Raw genomic sequence first — 22,013 nt, forward strand, 5'->3', positions numbered from 1 at the left:
GAATTCCAGAAAATGTATATTGATATGGTAGCTCCGTGAGATAAGCTAGGAGATGAACACTCATCCGGATTTATATTCTTTCATCTTTAAAAAGGCTTATGACACATAAGCAGGGAACCCACATTTTTTAGGCAATAAGTGTGGTCTTTTCCACATCAAACTTCAAACTTTAATTTAAGCTGTTCTGCATATTCTCTCTCTCTCTCTCTCTCTCTCTCTCTCGTTCTCTCAGAATTTATACATGTGGCTTTTCTGTTGGTCTAATCAGCTGTTTACGTAATGGGATGCAAGAGAAAATATATTGCTTTCTGCTGTATGTAACGTCTATTTGAATTTAGTAACATAAGCTGTTTGGGGTCGATTTTATTTTGAAACTGAGACATGTTAATGAGTTTGCATTTCACTGCCGCACACATTATCTTGGCTGCAGATATATGGTGTGAAATCTAAGAGGGAAGGATAGCTTATTGTACTAGCAACCAGCCATCATATAATTCAAAACCAGCACCACCAATGTGTTAAATTTCATTTGGCAAAATAGAATTAAAATAGCAATCAACATAAGGATGTTACAACAAGAACTATCTGATTACACCTAGACAGTAAAGTACAGAGGGCATGATCCCCCACTCATAAACTATATAGATCTTTATCCAGTAACTTTTGGATGCACTTTTAAGGCAAGTATAATAAGCTTTGTAGTTCTGGATGTAGTATATCTGTCCTGGTCAGGTCAGAAATATAACAGTTTTTGTGGCAGGTTTTCTTTGTTTTCCTTGCCAATCATGGTTAGATATACAGATCTCTGAATATAGTAAACATTTTACCCGCCAGTAAAAATGGATAAGGGGGCTGTCTTTGCTGCTCTTTCCTCTTGAAACCCCACAGTATCGCTGCTGTGGGGTGGGGGCGGGAAAACCCCACGGCAGCAAGACACACCATCTTTCTGGTGGCCATCCAGCTCACCGAACCTGCTCCCTGCCCCTCCTGCAATTTCTTATTTAAGTCAGTTAATACTTGAAGGTTCCATTTAATCCTTCTTTTTGTTATAACTGCAAGTTGATTAGCCTGGAACAACTCACATTCAAAATGGCAGCCAGTGTGCATCTTGGAGCCCCATGGGTTTATTAACCGACAGATTTATTAACCCACAGTGGCTTATAGTGATGTGTGATGTGAATCATACAGTCAAACAGATGTGTAGGGGAGGGAGCCTCTTCTGCATACACAGCTACCCGACGCCTCACCCATTTCTGAGCTGTTAGCAGATAACATTACATTTGCTGCAAATCCACAAAGGAATAAAAATACTTTAACAACAACAATAGTAAGAATAAGAACAACAACGATAACGGTTCAGTAATCCAGAAGTTAGAAAATCGGTGCCAGATTCTAGATACCATGCTAATGGCATGGGTATGCATACAGATGGCAAATATGAATAGTTGTAACAGAAGGCAGGGTGCTAAATATAGAGACTAGTAACAGTAGTAGCAGCCACAGCCACAGCAATAGTCGTAGTAACGGAGCAGTCAAATGAAGATTACATATTGTGCAAGATGTTAACCTCATCTTTGGTGCTGGATTCAGTTGAAAATTGGATTTCGCATGTCTGTCCTACCTTGGTATCAAAAGATGTATGGATTTTCCTGAAGTATTAATTAATGTAGCTGTTAGTCCAAGTGGGAATGTACACTGATGTTATTCTAACGTTTTGAATGGGTTACTGTGATGCACAGCGTCACGTGACCCTGGGTCTCCAACGTTGCAAATGAGTGGTACTTACAGGTTCTATTTCTTAGTTCCAGCGTGGCTACAGATTCATGTGCCTCGTTCTACCGGTAAATTTCCTCTCGCTTTCTCAGAGCTGCTGGGTTTGCCCTGCCCACTTCCTGTTCTCCTTCCTTCGCCCCGTTTGCTATCTTATCTGCTACAGCAGATAAATCACACCAGCGTTATACTGTGCAATCACTGACAATTGCATGCAAAGGACTCAGAAGTTTTCCACCTTAGAATCTGCTTTGATTGTGAAGTAGTCCCATGCATCCAGCGTTAATTGTGCTCCTTTTGCAAAAGATTCACCCCAGCCGCTGCTGTGGGCCCAGGAGCAGGATTTTAAACAAATGCTTACATCTGCGTAAGCTTTATAGATAAAGACACCAAAATTGGCACAGTAATACCAAATTTGAATCAAATTGGGTCATCGGTTGATTTTTTATGAGTTTTTTTTTTAACATTTCCCCCTCTTTGCAAAGGAGCTGAGGAGCACTCAAAAGATCGCTGTAGCTCTCAGCAGGAAAATTAACAAGGGTCCAAAGTCCAAAACTCATGACCAGCTGGGCTTAAACGGAGCTGTTGCTAAAACTTTTCAACTTGGTCTCCCATCTAAACCCTGACCAGACCCAGCCCTGCTTAGATTCTGCAAAGTGGCTGGCTCCTACACATTCAGGCAATTCCCTGGGACTTGTGTTAAAGTGTTTTGGGAAGGGATTTGTGTGTGCTTATGACTATTACCCTTCTGGCTAGGAATGAGGCAGGCAGTGGGCTGAGCAAACCCAGAAGCTCTCACAGAAGAGGGAGAACAACAGAAACAATTGAACAATGTGCCCTGAAGTTCCGTTGCAGCAAAACGTAAGTCACGCTAGTGTGTCCCGTGATACAGAGAAACGATACAGAGAACCACGTTAGAAAGGGACACTAGCAACGTTATAAGACTAGTGTAGATCCGGCCCAAGTCTGTTTTAGCCTTGTATACATGTAATCTGACAACAAGCATCAGACAATTTTTCCTGCCTGTTCTTTATGCCCCTTCAAAGACCTGGAATAACATGCAAATAAATCTTGCTGGTAGAAAAGGAATCCTTAACCTTAGCATTTATATAGCACTTCAAAGTGTTCAAAGCATTTCACATACTTTGTCTCAGCAATTTTTGCAACTATACTGCAAGGTGGGTCAGTATTGATGTCCTCATTTTTCAGATATAAGGCTGAGGACACTACTGAGTCTTGTGGTCTGGGCAAGATTAGCAGGAACTTCCCAGGACTCAGCCTGTCCTCTTAGCTAGATCAAGTTTTCAGACAGTGGCCTTGTTCAGAAGACACCTTAAACCATGGTGGTTAAGGCTTTAAAAGCCTTAACCACTATGGTTTATGGTGTTTTCTGAACAGGGCCATTGTCAGGTCCATTGGTGATCCCTGTATAGAGCCTTCAGCTATGTGTACTCATGTGAGGGATGAGAGAGGTCCACTCCAGACCATGGTATCACCAGAGTGTCCCTTATTTTCTAGGGCATCTAGGATTTTACGGGGCCTATTTTGTGAGGGCCTGACTTACTAGATGAGTGAACTGGATAGTGATAAAACAATTCCTATGAAGAGAGTCCAGTTCCTCCCCACCCGACTCCCAAACAAAACAAGAAGTGAGAACCCACAACATAGGCAAAGTTAGCTTAGCAGGAGGTCATTAGCTGTATTGCAGCAACGAATAAATATGGGCTTGTGGAGCAAAGAACTGCCTTGTTTCTGCTGACAGGGAAGCAAAGCCTCTCTGAATCGTTGTGACCCTCCTGCATGCCAGCAGAGGAGGCACAGTTGGCAAAAAGCTTAGCATCTTCCACTCCAGTAATTAGTTTAGTGAAAAATTATTTTCGTTATCAGCTTAGTTTTTCACTGGAGAGCAATTGCTGGCTTGTAAACACACACACACACACACACACACACACACACACACACACACACACACACACACACACACACACACCAGTAAGCATTTTTAATGAAACTTCCTGGGCTTTTCTCAACATGGTTCAAAATCAGCCTTGATGTGAATAATTAGCAGCTGCCAGACAGGGCCCCAAATCTATTATTTAAAAAGTGAAATTTGCTCAAGCAGAAGACCCTATTAAAAAGATCTACAATATCTGTAAATGTCAAGGCTGCGTGTTTCAATGCTGCATCCAGATGTGGCAAATCTCCCTTAATGTCATGGTTAGTGGCTATCAAAGCAGATTCATGTTAGCTCAATGCATACTATAGAACTGATCTGGCTTGGATCCAGAGTTCCCATGAGCGGAACTGCTGATCGGCAACTTCAGGACCCCTGCTACTCCCCCTTTTTGTGGATCTTTACCTTTAAACTAGACTTGGACTCAACACAGCCCTTCAAATGTAGGCTGCCTCTTGATAGAGGGCTGTCCTCCTACTGGCCTTCAAATAGACCACCGTCCTCTGTAAAATAGGACACCTGGCCACTCTTCAGTTTAGACCTTTGCTAACAGGTTTACTATTGATGCTGCTGGCTTGTGAAGGCAGATATTCCATTTTGCTCTGAAGCCTTTTGCCATTCTTATTCAAGTAAGAATGAGAAATAATTCACGACATACTGTGTGCGACAGATTCAACTTTGCTTTCATACTTCCCACACAAACACACCTTGATCTCAGAGTTGCCTCCATCTGTACAAAACAAATTTACAAGACAGAAGAGGTCTCTGTCTTGATTTATAATTTATCACAAACCCATGGAGATCAGACTGCTAGGAGGTTTTCCGCAGCCATACATCAATCATATGCATTTACCTTCTAGCTCCATCAACAGGGAAACCAGTCAGTGTGCATTAGATGTGACTAGTTTCACTGCACACTCTCAGAGCAAAAAGGAGAGCAACAGACGATATGGCTATGGGACATCCAGTGCCTATCGGTATTGGGGGATACTTCAGGACTGATGTTGCCGCTTTGCATCCATGCAGTTCACAGAGAAGCAGAGGATTCTTCCAATAGGCAGAAATAACCCGTTTGCAGAGAGCTGTCTATAACGATTCTAACATTTCCCTATGTGAAGACATATAATGGGGGAGGTAGCTGCTTTCTGGATTTCTGCCTCTTCTATCCGCTAAGGGTCTATCCCAACAGAATGAAGGCTGCACTTGTTCCAATGTGGCTCAAGGAAGCATGAAGCATTTTCATTGCATTACACATCACCCTTATCTTACTGTGAGGTTACCATCTGGAATAACTATTACCACCTGCCCCCATGCTTATAATCAATAACATGGGTTAGAGTCCCCAGTCCACATGCCCTGAAAAACTGGGGTAGAACTAATATTTTTCATTGTTGCTTTACATTTTATGGAGAGATTATTTATTTATTTATTTATTTATTGTTGTTGTTGTTGTTATTAACAACAAGTACAACATTTCCCCATTCCCCTCCACCCAGATTACCCCCCCCGCCCCAACAATTCTCCCACCCCTGACACAGAGGGTGCAAATTGTTAACAGGCCACACTGATCAGTATGTTCTAGGATATATTCTTACTGATGGTATTAAAGCACCTAAAATTTAGGCTATAAATGGAAAGAGGAAAGAACATACATATATGCAAATGGTGAGATAGTTTCAAAATTACTGGTTGTACCTCCCAGAAACGAGTGTTTCTGCTTGCTTTGGGGCTTGACCCCAGAAGTGTTAAATCATGGTTACACGTGGTAGGGGGGGCGCCCGGACTGCAACTGGCCATGTGTGCAAGTCCCATATTAGATCCTGCTCTCAGTTCCCCCCACCGCCAAAATATTCACAAGAAGAATGCTACTTCTGCTGGCCTAAAGACAGAGAAAAAAAGTAGAAAGTGCGTTTCTGTGCAAGTATATATAAATGCCCACATGCACACAGATGCATTGCACAGTTCAATGGGGATCCCCAACTTTAGTGTACACAAGGCTACCCAGCCATCTCAGGGTGAGAAAGATAGGTAGAATTTAGAAATATGCTTTTTATGGCTTCAGAATCCAGCGAGGCAATAACATTAGTGAAAGGCCCACAATGTAGCTTTGCAGAATTGGCAATATTACTCATCCACCTGCTCTGAGATAATCATCCCCTCAATCTACCAAGGCCTTTGCGCTCATTTTCTAGCCTGCCTGTCCATTCAGCAGGCTTCCCTGCTGAGGGTGCCGAACCCTACAGAACAAGTCATTTCTGCTTCCATTTCAAATCAGGCTTTTAGCTTTAGGCAGTACTTGGACGCAAATTCTACCTGCTCCTTGCAGCAACGTCTGAAGATTAAAATATGAACAATGCCAAAGTAGCAGTTGAACAGGGCAGAGAGCAGCTAGTTGATATGGTCATTTGTACAAGTGTTTTGTACAATGGAGGATGTGGGGTTACCTCCTATGGCCACAGGTGTTTCTGAACGTCAAAACCCAAACCCAAACCCTACAAGCAATATCCAGATCAGCCACCACAATCACAAAGATTGGGTGAGCATGGGGTTTGAGAAGCCAAGTATAAGAAATTAACTGAAGGTCATAGAATAGTAGACTTGGAAAGGGCCTATAAGGCCATCGAGTCCAACCCCCTGTTCAATGCAGGAATCTACCTGAAAGCATACTTGACAGATGGCCGTCCAGCTACATCTTGAAGGCCTCTAGTGTGGGAGAGCCCACTGCCTCCCTAGGTCAGGTTGCATTGTCATACTGCTCTAACAGTAAGGAAGTTTTTCCTGATGTCCGGCCGGAATCTGGCTTCCTGTAACTTAGCTCTGATAGCTAAATGGAAATTCCATGCAGAATACCTGTGAATACCAGGCACTGAGTACAAACCACAGGGTAGGCTGATGCTATCGTGCCCAACTTGCCAGCATTGGCCACTTGGAAACAATGTTGAACTAGGTAGTCTCTGGGGGTCTGAACTGTTCTTATGTGCCACTGTGTTGTTGTTGTTTTTACAAATACATATCAAAATGGTGAATTCTGAAACAAAGTTTCATGTAATGTAAACTGTTCTTAAAGTGGCACATTATATCCTTCAGATACATATGGTATGGAATGTATGGGGGATGTTATTTGGAGACAAAATTTGGAGGCAGAGGCGCTGGAAGTTTGATTTAATAATGAACATACAGCATACTGCATCTTCCTGAGATATGACCTGATAGTGTCAAATGTGTGTGTGTGTGTGTGTGTGTGTGTGTGTGTGTGTGTGTGTGTGGAATCTGCCTCTGGTGCTCTACTTGCTCACATAAGGGGTGAAATTATCTGTTCATATTAAGAAAAAGCAATCACACTCAGACACACCAGACAAGTGCATGAAAAAAGGCTTTGATACTTTTCCTGATAGTGTGCCCAGACAGTTCACAAAGCAAAAGAAGGGGGGAACCCATTGCAAGCCCAGTCTTAAAATACATATATAATTATAGAGCAAAAAGGTCTATTGAAAGGGTGGTATGACTGCCAGTTCTGCTTCTTTTGTTGCATAACATCTTTTAAGCTTTGAAAGCACTATAATGAAGCATGGCAGAATTTTGTTCCCACTGTGCTTACAGCCCAGAGATGGCAATTTCCTGAGATAAATACATATCAGTTGGTTGTCAACTAGCAAAATAAGGTGGGAGAAGAAAACCTTTCCACCTGAATAAGACCTGAGTTGAGGAGGGGGTATAATTTTACCTGTATGGCTAAGGGTAGTAAGACAGTAAAAGTAGGGGGATTTAGCTTTCCAACCTCAGTGGCTTTTAATGTGGCTTGCCTATTAGGTTTTGCCTTTTGTTAAGAAAACTGGAGTAGATTGATGGATAAATTGGAGCATTTGATCCTCTAAGTAGAAATGCGCTCTGTGAGGTAGGGTTGTATGTATGTACATTTGAAAATATATTTATAGCTCATTTCTCTTAAAAAGCCATTCACAACAAATTCAAAATAAAGCCAGAGTAAAACACATCAACAGTGCAAGCCTACACATGTCTACTCAGAATTAGGCCCCACTCAGTTCAATTCAACTGACTCCTAGGTAAATGGGTATAGGATTGCTGCCTAAATATGGTTTCAAAAGCCAGCATTCAATTATATAAAACAGAGATGAATGTGATAAAAGCAGCAGACCTAAATCCCCTATTTATTAATTATATTACATTTTTATAATGCCCTGTAACCAAAGATCTCTGGGAGATTCACAAATACTACCACAAATTATGCAGTCAAGTTTCCCACAATTGGGGAAATCGCAGGGTTCAGCACACCCAGAATGCAATGGATGAGCCTCTCTCCAGGAAAACCACCTTCATGATCATGGTGTCTCCCCTGCCAGGTAGGTATTAAAAGACTTGGAGAGGTCTCTTAGAATGCTCAGTACCTAAAGGTGTTGTATTTGCCTTTTGCTGCTGTCTATACCTAGTTTTATTATGACAAGGAAATGGAAAGAATCAGGAAAGTGGGGCTTATTCGTCACTAAAAGAGGAACAGCGCAACTCATGAGCACACTACAATGGCAGTTCGACCACCCAGTCAGGTGTCCCCTCCTGAGACAGGCATAAACTGGCCACCATTACTGAAATAACTGTCTAGGGCTGTGTCTACACCAGCCAGTTATCCTGGGGTCAGCTCGAGATTGTCCCTGTGCATCCAAATGACACACAGGTGATCCCGGCATCAACCAGAGACGAGCTCTCAGTTGTCCTGGGATAACTGGGACTGCTCCCCCCCCCCGTTTTTTCCCAGGGTCCCAGGACAACCCTGAGGTCTGCAGGCAGTGTGGCGCTCACTCCCGGGGTCATCCCTCCTCCTTGCGAGTAGCGGGACTCACCAAATGGGCATGAAGCTCTGCAGGGGGAGTCCGTGCCCATTGGGGGTAGGGGGGGCATTTTCACTATCCTTGGGATGGCTCTCGGCAGTTTTCAGCACCAAGTTTGCAGAGGTGTTTTAAAAAAAAAAGTTTACTTTTGGAGCGGAATCATGCCCGCACAATTGCACAATGTCTCCTCTCTTCTAAAAAAACCCCACCACGCTGCACTGGAACATCCCTTTTCAGTTCCGGGATGACGCACTGGTGTTTGGACCCTGGGGGATGATCCCAGAAGCTGGAAAGCCTGAGATCCTTCCCACCCACCCCTCTACCATCCTGGAAGGCCTGCAGGTATAGATTAGGCCCTGGACTACTACAGTATGTTAGGCTGCTTCTGAAGAATGTTCAGGGACTAACGTCTGAACAGTTAGTTCAAAATACAGCACCTTGATTGCTGACTGGGCAGGTGGAATGTATTTTTAACCACTTTTGAAGCAGCTGCACTGGCTTGCTGTCCATTTCTAAGCACAAAAAAGTGCCTGTTTCAACCTCGAGAACACTGGATGTCTTGGTACCCATGTACTTAAAGGATCATCTTCCCCCAGATGTTCCACTATTGTTGGACATGATGTGGGTGGTTTGGTGGCACCCCAAATCTAGAATACCCTTCCCTAGTAAGTGCATCTTCTTTCTATAGTAAGTTGCTCACTACTGTTGTCTGTGCCTTTTGCTGTTCTCTATACCTAGTTTATTATGACAGCGAAATGGGGTTATTCCTATTTTTTTGTTTTGTTTTTTAAATTTTTTAGCTTTTCTACACAAGTTTGTTAATTGGCTGTCAACCTGCTGTATCTACTTTTAGTTTCGTCGCCACATTGAGATCCAAGCACTATACTAGGAGCATTTCCTTTCCTGCTTTTCCACCACATTACCTCTAGGTGGAACTGTGGTATATCAAAATAATGCAAATACACAAATAAAAAAAGCGTTTTCTTTTTGTTTTACAATACCACACTTTCCCTGCTCTAAAATAACCGCTGAATGTGCTAGCTAGACACAGAAGCAAAACTGGAGGGTCATAAAATTATCTAAAGAACCCACAAACAATCATGAATAGGGAATGATGAGCACACAATAAATGCCTCATGTGGAAAAGCCTTTTATTTGGCTGATGATCAACTCTGTTTTTAAGCCACTTTATTGAATTGTTATTGCTTTTATGTTCTCTGGAAGTTGCTATGGCTAAAGAACAGGATTTTTTTAAAAAAAGACAAACAAACAATAACAACCAAATAAATAAATACAATAGCGGGATAGAAGAGTGTTTCCCGCCACCTAAAGATTTGTGTAATGATTAAAGGACTCATCAAGTAATTGCAGAATTCCTGCTGAAGTTAATACAACCATTTCAAGGAAATTAATAATATTCATAGCCTTCTCTTTCTGTAGAAAGTTGCAAGTGACTTACCTAATTCCAGATGGTTTTCCATCCAGACACTGATCAGATTCACACCTGCTGAGATTAAACAATGCTACAGCCCCAGGTGGCTCCAGACCGTTCAATGAATCTATAAATTGACAGATCCCTCTCCACCAATGAAAACCTTTCAGTGGCTTGAATTAGCTAAGCTTGACCAGCTCTAGCTTAGTCAATCCTTACAAGTAAGTAAGAATTTTACATTCAGTTTGTCTACTTGTATATTTCACCTGTATTGGTTTTTCCTGCTCTTATTTAGCTGTCCTTGAACAGAATGGACTTATAATGCAGAGAGGTTTGTTTTTAGGCAGTAGGTTTAGCTTTGTTTTATTTCTCCCAAAACCTGGCCTGTTTTCTATAATTCACAGTACTATGTCCTACTATATAGCTTTCATCTTTCTCACGATAATAAAAGTCAAGGAATTAAATCTGTGTTGTTACACTCAAGTGTGTGTGTGAGACAGTCTTAGAGCTCCATCACACCTACATTTTTCCTGGTATGCATGCACGATTTCCACCTCTATTTCATTAGCACATCAAGCGCTGGTCACTTTCACGTGCGTGCATTGTTGTGTTATTTTGCCATGTTTACCTTTTGACCTGCGCTAGCTGGCGCTTCCTGGCATCGCCACTGTGCTGCCCCGCCCCGCCCCTTTTCCTTTCCCCTCCAGTTTATTGGTTCTTGTGGTTGATGGCCATTGTGATGGATGTGGGCACCTTCCCCCTTGCTCTCTTGTTGTTGTCTACTGTTGTAATGATTTAGCATTTGAGCAATTAGGCACCGTTTTTGCCTTTCGAGGGGGAGAGAGAGCAATGAGAGAGCAATGAGTGTGGGGTTGGAGCAGCAGAAGTCCATTCGAGCAACTCAGCACAAGCCCGTTCATTCGAACAACTCAGCACACCCTCCTCTTTAGTCAGCAAGGCCACTCTTCAATGAACACACCTCCACAAAAGTGGGTTGTCTGACATAGTGTGAGGACAGCAGTACATGGGGATGGAAGAGTGGTTTTATCCCGCATGGAAGAAAAAAACAGATTTTTCCCACTCTAGAAAAGCATGGGAAATGGAGGGGAAGAGGTGAGAATGACTGCAGGACAGCGATGACGTCGTGTGAGTGTTGCGGGGCAAAACGGTAAACAAGGCAGGACGAAGGTGTGATAAAACGCTGGTGTGATGCAGCTCTTAGACAAGATTCTGCAAGATCCTAAGATGTGGTCTTGATTACATTCAAGGCTGAACTGCAAAACAAGCAGCTTATTTCGAGCTCACAACATGATTACATTCCTTTAAAAATATATCTATCTGATATCTTTAGCAATGTTAGCAACACACAACAAGCCCTTTTCTTAAGACAACCCTCTTTAAAACCAACCAACCAATCCAAAGAAGTCAAAGAAATGCTTGCTTTTAGCATGCTTCCTTAGTACATAAGGTCATTTAAATATATATATATATATCATAATAGTCACTCACGGTATAGAACCAGTGAGCTGTACCAGAAATGTTAGTGTTCCTGAGGAATAACAAAATGCAGCCTGAAATGTGAAAGGTGAGCGGAGACGTTTCTCATCCCCCTCTGCTGCCCTCCCTAAATAGCACCACCTCTGACTTGTAAACAAGTACAAGGAATTCCACTACTGAGTACCGTTGCAATATATGAACATTTTCAAATTAATGCCAGCGAAACAGCTAATCAAATCCCTTCAGAGCCTGCGAGAAGACTTTTAGACTATTTTACAGAGAAGAGTAGTGCGTCAATTGCATAGATTATCGTTCCACTGTTACAGTGAGAGACATGAGAATAGAAAGTCATAAACCTCAGAGATTAATGCTTTCTGAAGACAGAGCAGTACTACAAAGAGACTATGTGCGTGGGGTGGGTGGCTACATTTTAAAACCCTTAGAAACTATATTGACTATAGTTGAGCCTTTCAATTTGAACTCTCCTGCCACCTTATGCTCAAAAGCAGTAATTACCTTTCAGAAAACACACTTTTCCCCACTCTGTCACTCTCCCTCCTCAGGGCTAGTCCAAGACTTTCTGCTGCCTGAGGAAAAGGACAAGAGGGCACCCCCTTATTCCAGCTACAGAAGCTGACTGGGCAGTCAAATGAATCTTACCTTGACACTGGTGATGAGACAATATCTTCCACTACACTTGAGGGCACCAGGCTAGCTTATGGGGTATAAGGCAAGGCCTTGTGACACACATGTTTCTGTCCTCCAACAAAGGTGAATGGCCAGGAGGCTGCCACCGCTGCACCCTCCACACTACCCAGCATCTGTTGCCGGATAAAACTGCCTCATTCTGCCTAATGGTAGAGCCGGGGCTGTGTGTTTTTCTACTGTGAAACTGGGGGTGAGGATTATATGTCATTTCTAGTTTCACTTCCACTTACAAACTAGCGAGGCCCACAATCCAGAGAAATCTATTTACTATGAAGTGGAAAACCTTCACATTTCAGTTCTAATTTACAAACCCAACTAGCCAGATAAATGATCTGCTTTGTGTGGCATGTGGTTTCAAGTGCACAAACAAACTGTGAACGTGCTAAGAATGATTATGCTCTTGGTCTGTTGACAAAGAAAGGGTTTCCTCCAAGGGAAGAATGGACGCATTAGTGGTCCAGCACGCTCATCGCAGCAATAGAAAATGACACATGCATGTAGCTATCTGACTAGAAGACTCTTTTGCTCTTAGCTAAATTGATGAATCACAATGTTTGTTTCACATTGGGTGTAGTTGTTCATCCAGACGCAGACACATCATCAAAATATAAACAATATGGGATTAAAAAGAGCTTCGTGTGTGTAGATAAGCAGGTTTCAGTCAAGATCTGGGGCAAAAATTTGGGGTTGTTTTGTTTTTTGGACTAAACTCAGCAAGGGTTACAAAGGTAAGAAGATAAAACAAGGACAGGTATGAGGAAGCTGGTTATGAATCTGTGTATTTCAAGGCACAGAAGCTCCTTCATCACTCTGGCCGCCCCTTTGAAGAGCTCAGGAGAGGCTGTGTGTTGAGTCCCCTGTATACATGAAGTTAAAACATGAGGGATATAAATGGGCCTTTATGGTTGTGGCACAGTTCCTATGAAATTCCCTTTGAAGAAACCCAGGACATCTCTGAAAACTGTTGAAAACTATAGTTATTTATGCATTTATTTTTTATTTAGACAGGCTTTGAGTGATTGACTGCTTACATCTCAACTGAGCGTTGTGTTAAATTTGATGTTCACAATTTTACTGGCTATGTGAGACCCTGCACCTTGAAAAGTGAGGAACAAATGTAATCATACAAATAATGTATGCTGAAGGGGTGTGCATGTTTGTCGTCAAAGAAGAAGGGATTGGAGATGCCTATTTGGATTCACAGTACTTTCTTAGCTGGTCCATGATGTGTCTCATGCTAGGTAGAGGGACAGCATCACTTTGAACTTCTGCATTGCAATACATAGCAACATACTGTTGGAGTTAGAACACTTACAGCAGTGGTAGAAATAGTTATTGTCAGTGAAGATGCACCATTCAAAGGGGGTTGATTTTGAACAGGTAGCCTATGCAAGTATCTGAAATATGTGGCAGATATATCAAGGGGACACATGGTTGGGCACCTGTCAATGACCAACACCCAGCAGGGGCCCAAAAGCAAAAGGCCTCTGGACTGGCTCCTTCACTTTGCCATGGCAACCTGCCTGTTCATCAGCCTCTCACCCTGGCCCAGACAATGGTGATGAAGGCTGAACAATAAATGCCTCTGCCTATTTGTTCACTGGCTCTCTGCTTGTCAAGCAAGCAAGTGGTATCTGATGAGAAAGAGGCTGAGGAGCAATAGCAGACAATGCTAATGGCCATGAGAAGATAGACTTACTGAGGAGGAGGCCCAATGAGGCCTGCACTGCCTCTGACCTTTAAGATGTATTTCTGTAAACAGATTTTCTATTTGCCCATACAACTTTGCACAGGACAGCCTGGCATGTTCAAGAAAATAATGTTATATGAACTTATACCACTCTTCCCCCGCTTGTGGTTCTTTCCTGATGTGTTGAGACTACACTTACCATCATCTGCAGCCAACATGACCAAAGATTGTGCTGGCTGGGGGATGATGGGTGTTGCAGATGAACACACGAAGTTAGGGAAGGCTGATCAATACAAGCAAACTGCAATACACTCTAAGTCAGTCTGCCCTTGAAAAGTGCTTGGAAACTACATCTCATGTGGAATTCAGTGGCTAGATTGCTCTCTAGTGTATGCCTTTTAGACCACTTTCTTCCAGAAACTACACTGGCTTTTGATTAGTTTCTAGGCTCAGTTGAAAGTGCTGGTGCTTACCTAAAAAGCCATAAATGGCTTAATGCCAGGATATCTGAAAGACCACTCTTCCCGTATGAACCTGTCCATAGACTGATATCTTCTTTGAAAGTCCTGCTGTAAGTCCATCACTAAAAGGTAGGAATGTTAAACTGGGCTTTTTCTGTGCTAGGTCCACACTTATGGAATTCCCTTCCAAAGGAGGTGAGAATAGCTCCATTCCTGATGGCATTTAGCTGGGCAACGGCCCAGTTTACACAAGTTAGTTAGTGCGAAGACCACCTCAGGGTCATTTGTAAAGCATGATGCTGTTACTGTTAGCAGAACTCAGGCTACAGGTCACTGACCTGAGGCTAAAGGGTTAACAAACACCTACAGGGTGGGAGGAGATTGCTACAATGCTTGTCTTGCTACTTCCTGTCTCCTCCCTCCTTCTTCCTTTCTTCTCATTCTGCTGTTTTACCCACCTGCATGGTGTGCTGACCACGATGGGGGAACCAAGCCATCCCATCATAGGATATAAGTTAAACATTGCTAAGTAAAGTTTTCTTTTAAACCACCTGGAGTGTTTCTATTGTCTGTACGCGTGGCTACTCACAGGGAGCTGATTCGGTTGACAACAGTTCCACTCTGCCGCAACCACATTGTCACAAAGTCCTTTTAGGGTGTCTTTTTTCTTTAAACACGGTTCCTGCGCAGTTCTGTTGCAGTGTGCCCCATTCCCCTGAATTAAATCTTGCATACTGGGCATGCCTAGGGGTGTGTCTGTGACCTTATCAAGGGTATGGCCAACCCTCCCCACAAGTCATTTTCCACCCCATTGGCAGTAGCCATTTTGGACACCAGCTTGTTTTCCCACTTAGCACTATTACGTAGTAGTGCTATTTCACTGCTTGCCTTTCCTGTTTATTTTTACTTTTCACTATTTCTTAGTTGCGTTGAAAGTAGACTTAACATTGCTACTTTAAAGTCATGTAATCACACAATTGTACAATGTTGCATTAGCATGATAGTCATAATTGAGTTGTACTGGGAAGTAACTCATGTGGGAAGCAGGGCTTCAGTATTGCTGATTCACAGTCCTGTAATACACAATTGTGCAACGTTGCATTAGCATGATAGTCATAATTGAGTTGTACTGGGAAGTAATTCATGTGAGAAGCAAGGCTTCAATATTGCTAATTCTCAGTCTTGGTGGATGCGAGGGGAGAGGTGTGGGTTAAGATACAGGGCATCATTCATCTCTTCCATTAAACTTCCCTGAGCAGGGGAGCATTGAAAGGACCAGGGAGCAAGTTTCTCTCATTTGCTGAGCAGCTCCTAAGAGGTTGATGATATTCAGTTCTACTCACTGGACTCTGCCCACCCAACCCCAAAGTATGGCAGTTTTAAATTTTCAAGTGCCATTCAACCCATGAAAGTGGGGTTTTAGGTTGTGCACTCCACTTTTCTTGCTATGTGTACCCCTGATGGACCAAAGCAATTTCATGAAAATCCAGATATAACCAGAAAATCTTCTAAAACTGTTTCCATGTACATTCGGCCCGTGAAAACACTCTTAATCCACTTGTCTTTCAATGACTTTTAATTTATGACAGAAGGTTTTAGCTCTGCTCTTTTTATTTTTATGTTATTTGTTTTGATTTTTCTTGTTTGGTGTGGTTTGGTTTAGTTTTCTTCTGTTTTGTAAATTGGCTGTAGTCGACAAACATCCATTTGGTCTAATACTCTTTTCCAACAAGAGCTAACCAGATGTTCAGAAACAGGGAATGAAGGAAACATCAGCCACCACTACTTTTGTCTCCAACAACTTGTATTCAGAAGATGCCAGTTAAGTTCCATTTAACTTCTTTGAAAAGTTATTGGCCTTTTGCAAGTGATGCAAAGTGCATCACTTTGTTTAGTTTTTGGGGTGAACATGCCTTGAAATGTTTTTTCCAGTATAATTTTTTGAGGTGGAGAAACACACTTTTCAAAGCTTTTCTAGAGTGTGTAATGAGTTGCGATCTCACCATATGTTGGAGCTCTCAGGAGATCATTCCACCATGGCAAAATTGTGCAGAAAAGCCAGCTGCTTCACCACATCAAGGATGATTTTAATTGTGAGCATTGCCCTTATGGTCTTTCTCAAGCATTAGATTTGTGGCGGTTGTAGCCATGATAATCTTCAAAGAATTTTTTAACGGAGAGAAGACCAATGTTGTTGCCTTTGGAATCCATTAAGCAAGTCAAGTATCTTTGGTGACCTAGTGCAGTGCTGGATCTGAGTGGCCTAAAAATAGTATTCTCATAGCGTGGGTCTTCAGGTCCAGTAGAGCCTTGAGTAACAGCATTTGACAGCTAGACTCCCAACACCTGCAATTGGAATGTCACCAGGAATTTCCCATTGCATGGTGTATTCATTGTTAGTGATGAGTGGATTATTCACCTTTAAACCCTCCTGCACACACACACACCCGCCCACAGTAAGATGCAGAACAGGAGGAGACCAAGCAGACCGTATGATTCTCTCACAGTAGGGTATGAATATGACGTTTCATTTGGAATGGGTATATTTACCTGGATCACTGCTGTTACTATTTAGTCAAAAGTGAGTAAATATTTCCCCCTCCTCTGATCAGTCTTCAGTGAACTCTTCCTTTAAAAGGTTGATAATGGCATATAGCTGCTGCTATCATTTCACCTCTTGAGATGTCTGCCTGATTTCTATTTATTTCTTATACTGGCTCTGAAATGATGCTTGCAGTTGTGCTGGGATATACATTGTCTATATTATCTATTTCTATGTCTTTATATAAATAGTTTTCCTACTTTGTATAATGTATTTTAATGGTTTTTAAATTTTGTGAATCACCCAGACAGCTTCGGCCATAGGGTGGTATAGAAATATAAAAAATGAATAAAATGAAATGAATGTTGCCTCCGTTGTAATCCATTTATGTTCTGCCTTATTGGTGATATAGAGCTTTTCTACACGAGCCTGTTAATCGCTGTATCTACTTCGGTTTCATCGCAGAATTGAGATCTGAGCTCTACATAAAGAGCTTTTCCTTTGCTGCAGGTGGTGCTGTTCTACAGCAGAATATCTCAATTACACAAGTAAGAAAACACCTTTTCTTTCACTTTCTGAAATAATACTCCATTTTCCCTGCTTTAACCCCGCCCCCCGGAAAAGCGCTCCTAAAAAAACAAAAATTAAACTGGAGGATCACGACATCAATTAAAAAAACCCATAAACAACCATGAGCAAGACATCATGAAGACACAATATATTCCTTGTGTAGAAAAGCTCATTGGGGGATGCTTCCCTGCAGTATAACATTTTCAGCATTTCAAGAGTATCTCATGCTGTCACTCTGATCCTAACCATATTCACTTGGACCCATTTAGTATAGCATAGTGCTGCCTCCTGCACTGTTAAGTGGGCAATTTAATAAGATCCTGTCCAACTCTAAACTGAGTCTGTCCTGGCGCTTTACTAAGTAATATAGGGACATCTAAAATAAGGTAGTCAATTTAGCAGGGAAATGGTCAAGAACAGTTTTATCAGGCACATAGGGTATCATACTCTCCCTTACCTTTGCCACAGCCATGCTGGCTCTATAGAGTGTCATGTGGTCAGAAGCAGTTGCCCAGGTCTGACAAAAGCCCTGCAGCTACTTCTTCCAGTTGCATAGCTCTTGACGAGGGAAGCAGTTTTTTTCCCACAGTAAGGTCTGAGGCTCAGCAAAGGTCAAAGGTCAGTAAAAGGACAAATCAAGTAAAAATGCAGTCTGAAGGCAGAGTCCAGGAGATTCATGACAGATCGAGATTAACAAATATCTATGTCAGTGTGACTCTGACTCTGTTGTTCATGTACTCTTATATTGTAATTTGTATAGAGGCTATAGAGAGAGGCTGATTCTTCCTCTACTAAGAACTCTTCTGGGAAGATCTTCTGAAAATCTGATATTGTTCTGCTTAAGGGATGATTCATCCTATATTGCTAAGAGGGTTGCTCTTTTTCCTTTTTCCTTCAGTGCAAATTAGGTGAAAAAGGTTGGCTTCCTTTTAAAACCCTGTTCTTAATTTGCTGAATTTGTTCTCTGTATCAAAGTTCTTATTGGTCTCTGACTGTAATCATTCATTCATTCATAGTATACCTTAGGAAGGATGGGAATGAGAGCACCAGTTGTTTTGTCCTCAGGCAGACATATTTTCCCAACTTTACTGTGGCCTGATAACTGCATTATTTATAATTTTAATGTAGTAAGCCTATTATAAGAGCATCATTTTGTGAGATACACATTTTCATTTGACTGGTACCAGTAGTTATGTAGGCAGGATCTACACTACTGCTTTAAAATGGTTTATAACAATATTGACAATGGTTGTGGCCCAGGACACACTCTGTATACAGTTTTCAAAGTGTCGTATCTCGGAGCCCGTCTACACTTGTCTAGATGAAACGTAACAAGTTGGCAGAGATGACATCAGCAGTCACATGATGCTGTTGTTGTTACGTTTCTTCTGACTTTTAAAACCGTTCCACTTTCTGTTAAAATCGTTTTAAAACTAACAATGTGCCCCAACCTTTCGTTGTATTCAATGCCGTCTTTCAAAGTCATGTCTCGTGACCATGGTCTTTGCTTCCTGATTAGGACAAGTGAGGGCTTTTCTAGGGGAGGGAGAGCTGGCACAACGCAACGAGGGGGAGGGGGAGGGGGAGGGAGGGCGGTGAAAGAGGGGACAGAGGCTTAATTTTTTTAAAAAACCGCTTATCTTTCGGGGCACACGTGGCCCCTTTAAGACGCTGCAGGGCTTCCCTCGTCCCTACGCGTCGCCCCTCCTCCCTGCCGGCTTATCCCGGCAGGTCTAGCTCAGAGTCACCGGAAGAAGGAGGTTTACTTCAGAGCCGGTATGAGCATAATGAAGAACGTTCTAAAGAAGAGTGTGCCGGGGTAAAACGATAGAAGAAAAGGTATTTCGATTGACTGGGCTCAAGTTGCATTTTGTAACGTAGCAAGGGAGGACGCAACAATGCACTTAAACAACGGTGTAATGAATAGTGTAGATCCTGCCCTGGTTGGAATAGATCTGGCTCAAGTTAAATGAAAATGGGAGTTCTCACCAGATGAGGGTGCATTGAAAGAAGATATGGACCCTGTTTAGATTATTGCAGAGGGTGGGCTGGAGTAACAGAACCATAAAGTGGAGAGGGGTAAGAGAACCATGGAACACATGCCCCTCACATGACTGCAGAAATACACAGGGCAGCTGGCTCTTCGAGCTGTTGCTGTGTCACTGCGACCGCAGAATTCAGTTGAGTGAGCTAGAATGTCACCAGAAGATTTGGATGTGCTAGGCAGCCAGATTTATGGTTGCCAGGATTTAACCATGAAGAGGCCGGATTTTTTCACAAAGCGCCCGTCACATGGTACAGTAAGCCACTCCAGGGTGTGGGTACCAGAGATGGCTAATTTACCATTCTGATCAGGGAACGCTCCCACCACATGACATGCTAACCCCATGTGGGTCACTTTACTCTCTGAAGTGTGTGTGGTAAAATCCACAGCACAATGGTGGTTGAACTACAGGGCCAGCCCTATTAGACAAACTGAAGCGGGCACCTCAGCAGCAGATTTTAAGTGTCATGAAAGGGCAGCAAATTATTAATTATTAACTTATTGTTATTTCATTTTTACTATCTGGGATGGGGAGACGCACTTGTGGGTTTTTCTGCCCCAGGTGCCAAAATAACTTCCCTTGCTTTGGGTAGTATGCACTTTGGGTGCCATTTTTGCTCTGCCTCAGGAAGCAAAATGGCTTGGACCTGCTCTGGCTGCACAGCATTCTGCTTTGTGAGACATGTTGTCTGGATTGAAGCTGGGAAATAATGCTAAAATACACTTTAATGCTAAAAGAACTGAACAGTAAGGACTAAAAGATCAGGGGGGAAATCGAGCTATTTATGCATTACCACTACTTTATAACACAATAATTCATTACAACCGTTCCACTACTTAGGGTATTTTGTTTAATTAATTAATTAATTAATTAATTACATTTATATACTGCCCCATAGCTGAAGCTCTCCGGGTAGTTTACAAAGATGTAAACCGTGTAAACAACAACTCACGTACACTAATGGTGTGGTATAAACATTTGAGTGGTATTTGAAGGGGTCCATCTTCACCCATACTTTATGACGTGGTGGTGGGGTGTGTGTGTGTGTATGTATGTAGACTTAAAGTAAAGTGCATATTGTTTACTATTTATAAGCATTATCAATGTATACAATTATCAGTTTGTGTGACAACCTGAAGGAGCTGCATGTATAACTGCTTAGAGATATATATTAAGATATAATAAGTGGTGTATAAATCTATTATATGTGCAGAGTTTCTGGAGCATTTAATGAAAGAAAGTAATTACTTTTCTTGTTAGGAGAACCTTTACTATTAAGAACATTTTGCTATCTGCTACCTCTTGATGGCTATATGCTACTTCCAGCAGCAGAGGCTGTATGCCTATGTACACCAGGTGCTGGGTTACATGAGAGGGTGCTTTTGTATTCATGTCCTACTTGTGGGTTTCCTACAGGTAGCTAGCTGGCCACTGTGTGAACAGAATGCTAGACTAGATGGACATTTGGTCTGATCCGGCATAAGTGCATTCACACAAGACAACCCATGAAAATAACCTATGTTTGGTTGTGAACTCTGCATTGTTTGTGGTTAACAACCCATGGTTTGTTAGCATGGTTGGGTTCACACAACAGCCTTACATTTCAACAGCAACCTACAATTCAACAACAACCCATAGTCAACCTATACTCTGGCTTGTAGTGTTGTGTGAACAGCCTTCATGGCTCTTAAACACCCGTTGTTATGATTTGTACCTGAAAGTTTTCCAGCAATGTAATTTTAATGACTGTATTCATAATTTAAGTGGAAATACTTTTTTTGTATAAAGCCATGCAGTCTTTCTAACTGGCTGTTCCTGCTGTTGTTTCCCAAATGTATGCCATTAGAAAACAGTTTGAAACTCTCCTTCTGGTAAACAGCAAGTCGTGCCTGAGGCAATGGGAGGTTGACTGTTCTCTTCTATTACAAAGTTTTAAAGAAGTATTGCTGGGGAAGTAGACAAATATTTATAAATTGCAGCTTCAGGAAGAATGTTAAAGTCTTGGATTTGCTGTTTCTCTTCTGGCACAGGTGAGGGTGCTATAAAACAAGCACTAGAAAAGCTACTTCCAATAGATTCTGGGAAAGGAGAGAGAGTGAGAACAGAAAAGATATTCAACACGAAACAAGGGTTGTAGCTTTTCTTAAAGAAAAAGGATTGTGTCATTTAAGAACCTTGCTTTCCTTCACAGTTTGCCCTTTACAACCCGTACAGTCATCCTTACAAATCAAAGGGGAATATAAAGGCCGAAGGACACGTTGTGTGTTAATTACATGGCTTGCAGCCCGGTCAGGGAATTTTTGTAAACTTAACCTTAGGCAGAGGGGGTAGTTTCCATCAGGACTGCAGCACGCAGGGAGGGGAGGTTTAACCTTTCCTTCCCCAGCTGGGATCCTGATAGAAATCCCCCTGTCCATGCTGCATTACTCGAGCAGGTTCATAGTGAGACAGGCAATCCCTTAGATAGCCAGGTCTTAAGCTATTTAGGATTGTAATGGTT

At 42.2% G+C, this 22,013-nt stretch overlaps 1 non-coding gene across 1 annotated transcript; it reads right to left on the reverse strand.

Annotated features, from left to right (window-relative positions):
* Window positions 1-7,927: 7,927 nt before the first annotated feature.
* LOC134397059 (U1 spliceosomal RNA) lies at window positions 7,928-8,093 on the reverse strand. The gene has a single exon (XR_010025340.1). It is a non-coding gene; the product is annotated as a U1 spliceosomal RNA (small nuclear RNA).
* Window positions 8,094-22,013: the final 13,920 nt, after the last annotated feature.

This window comes from Elgaria multicarinata, chromosome 3 (assembly GCF_023053635.1).
Source record: "Elgaria multicarinata webbii isolate HBS135686 ecotype San Diego chromosome 3, rElgMul1.1.pri, whole genome shotgun sequence".
NCBI lineage: Eukaryota > Metazoa > Chordata > Lepidosauria > Squamata > Anguidae > Elgaria > Elgaria multicarinata.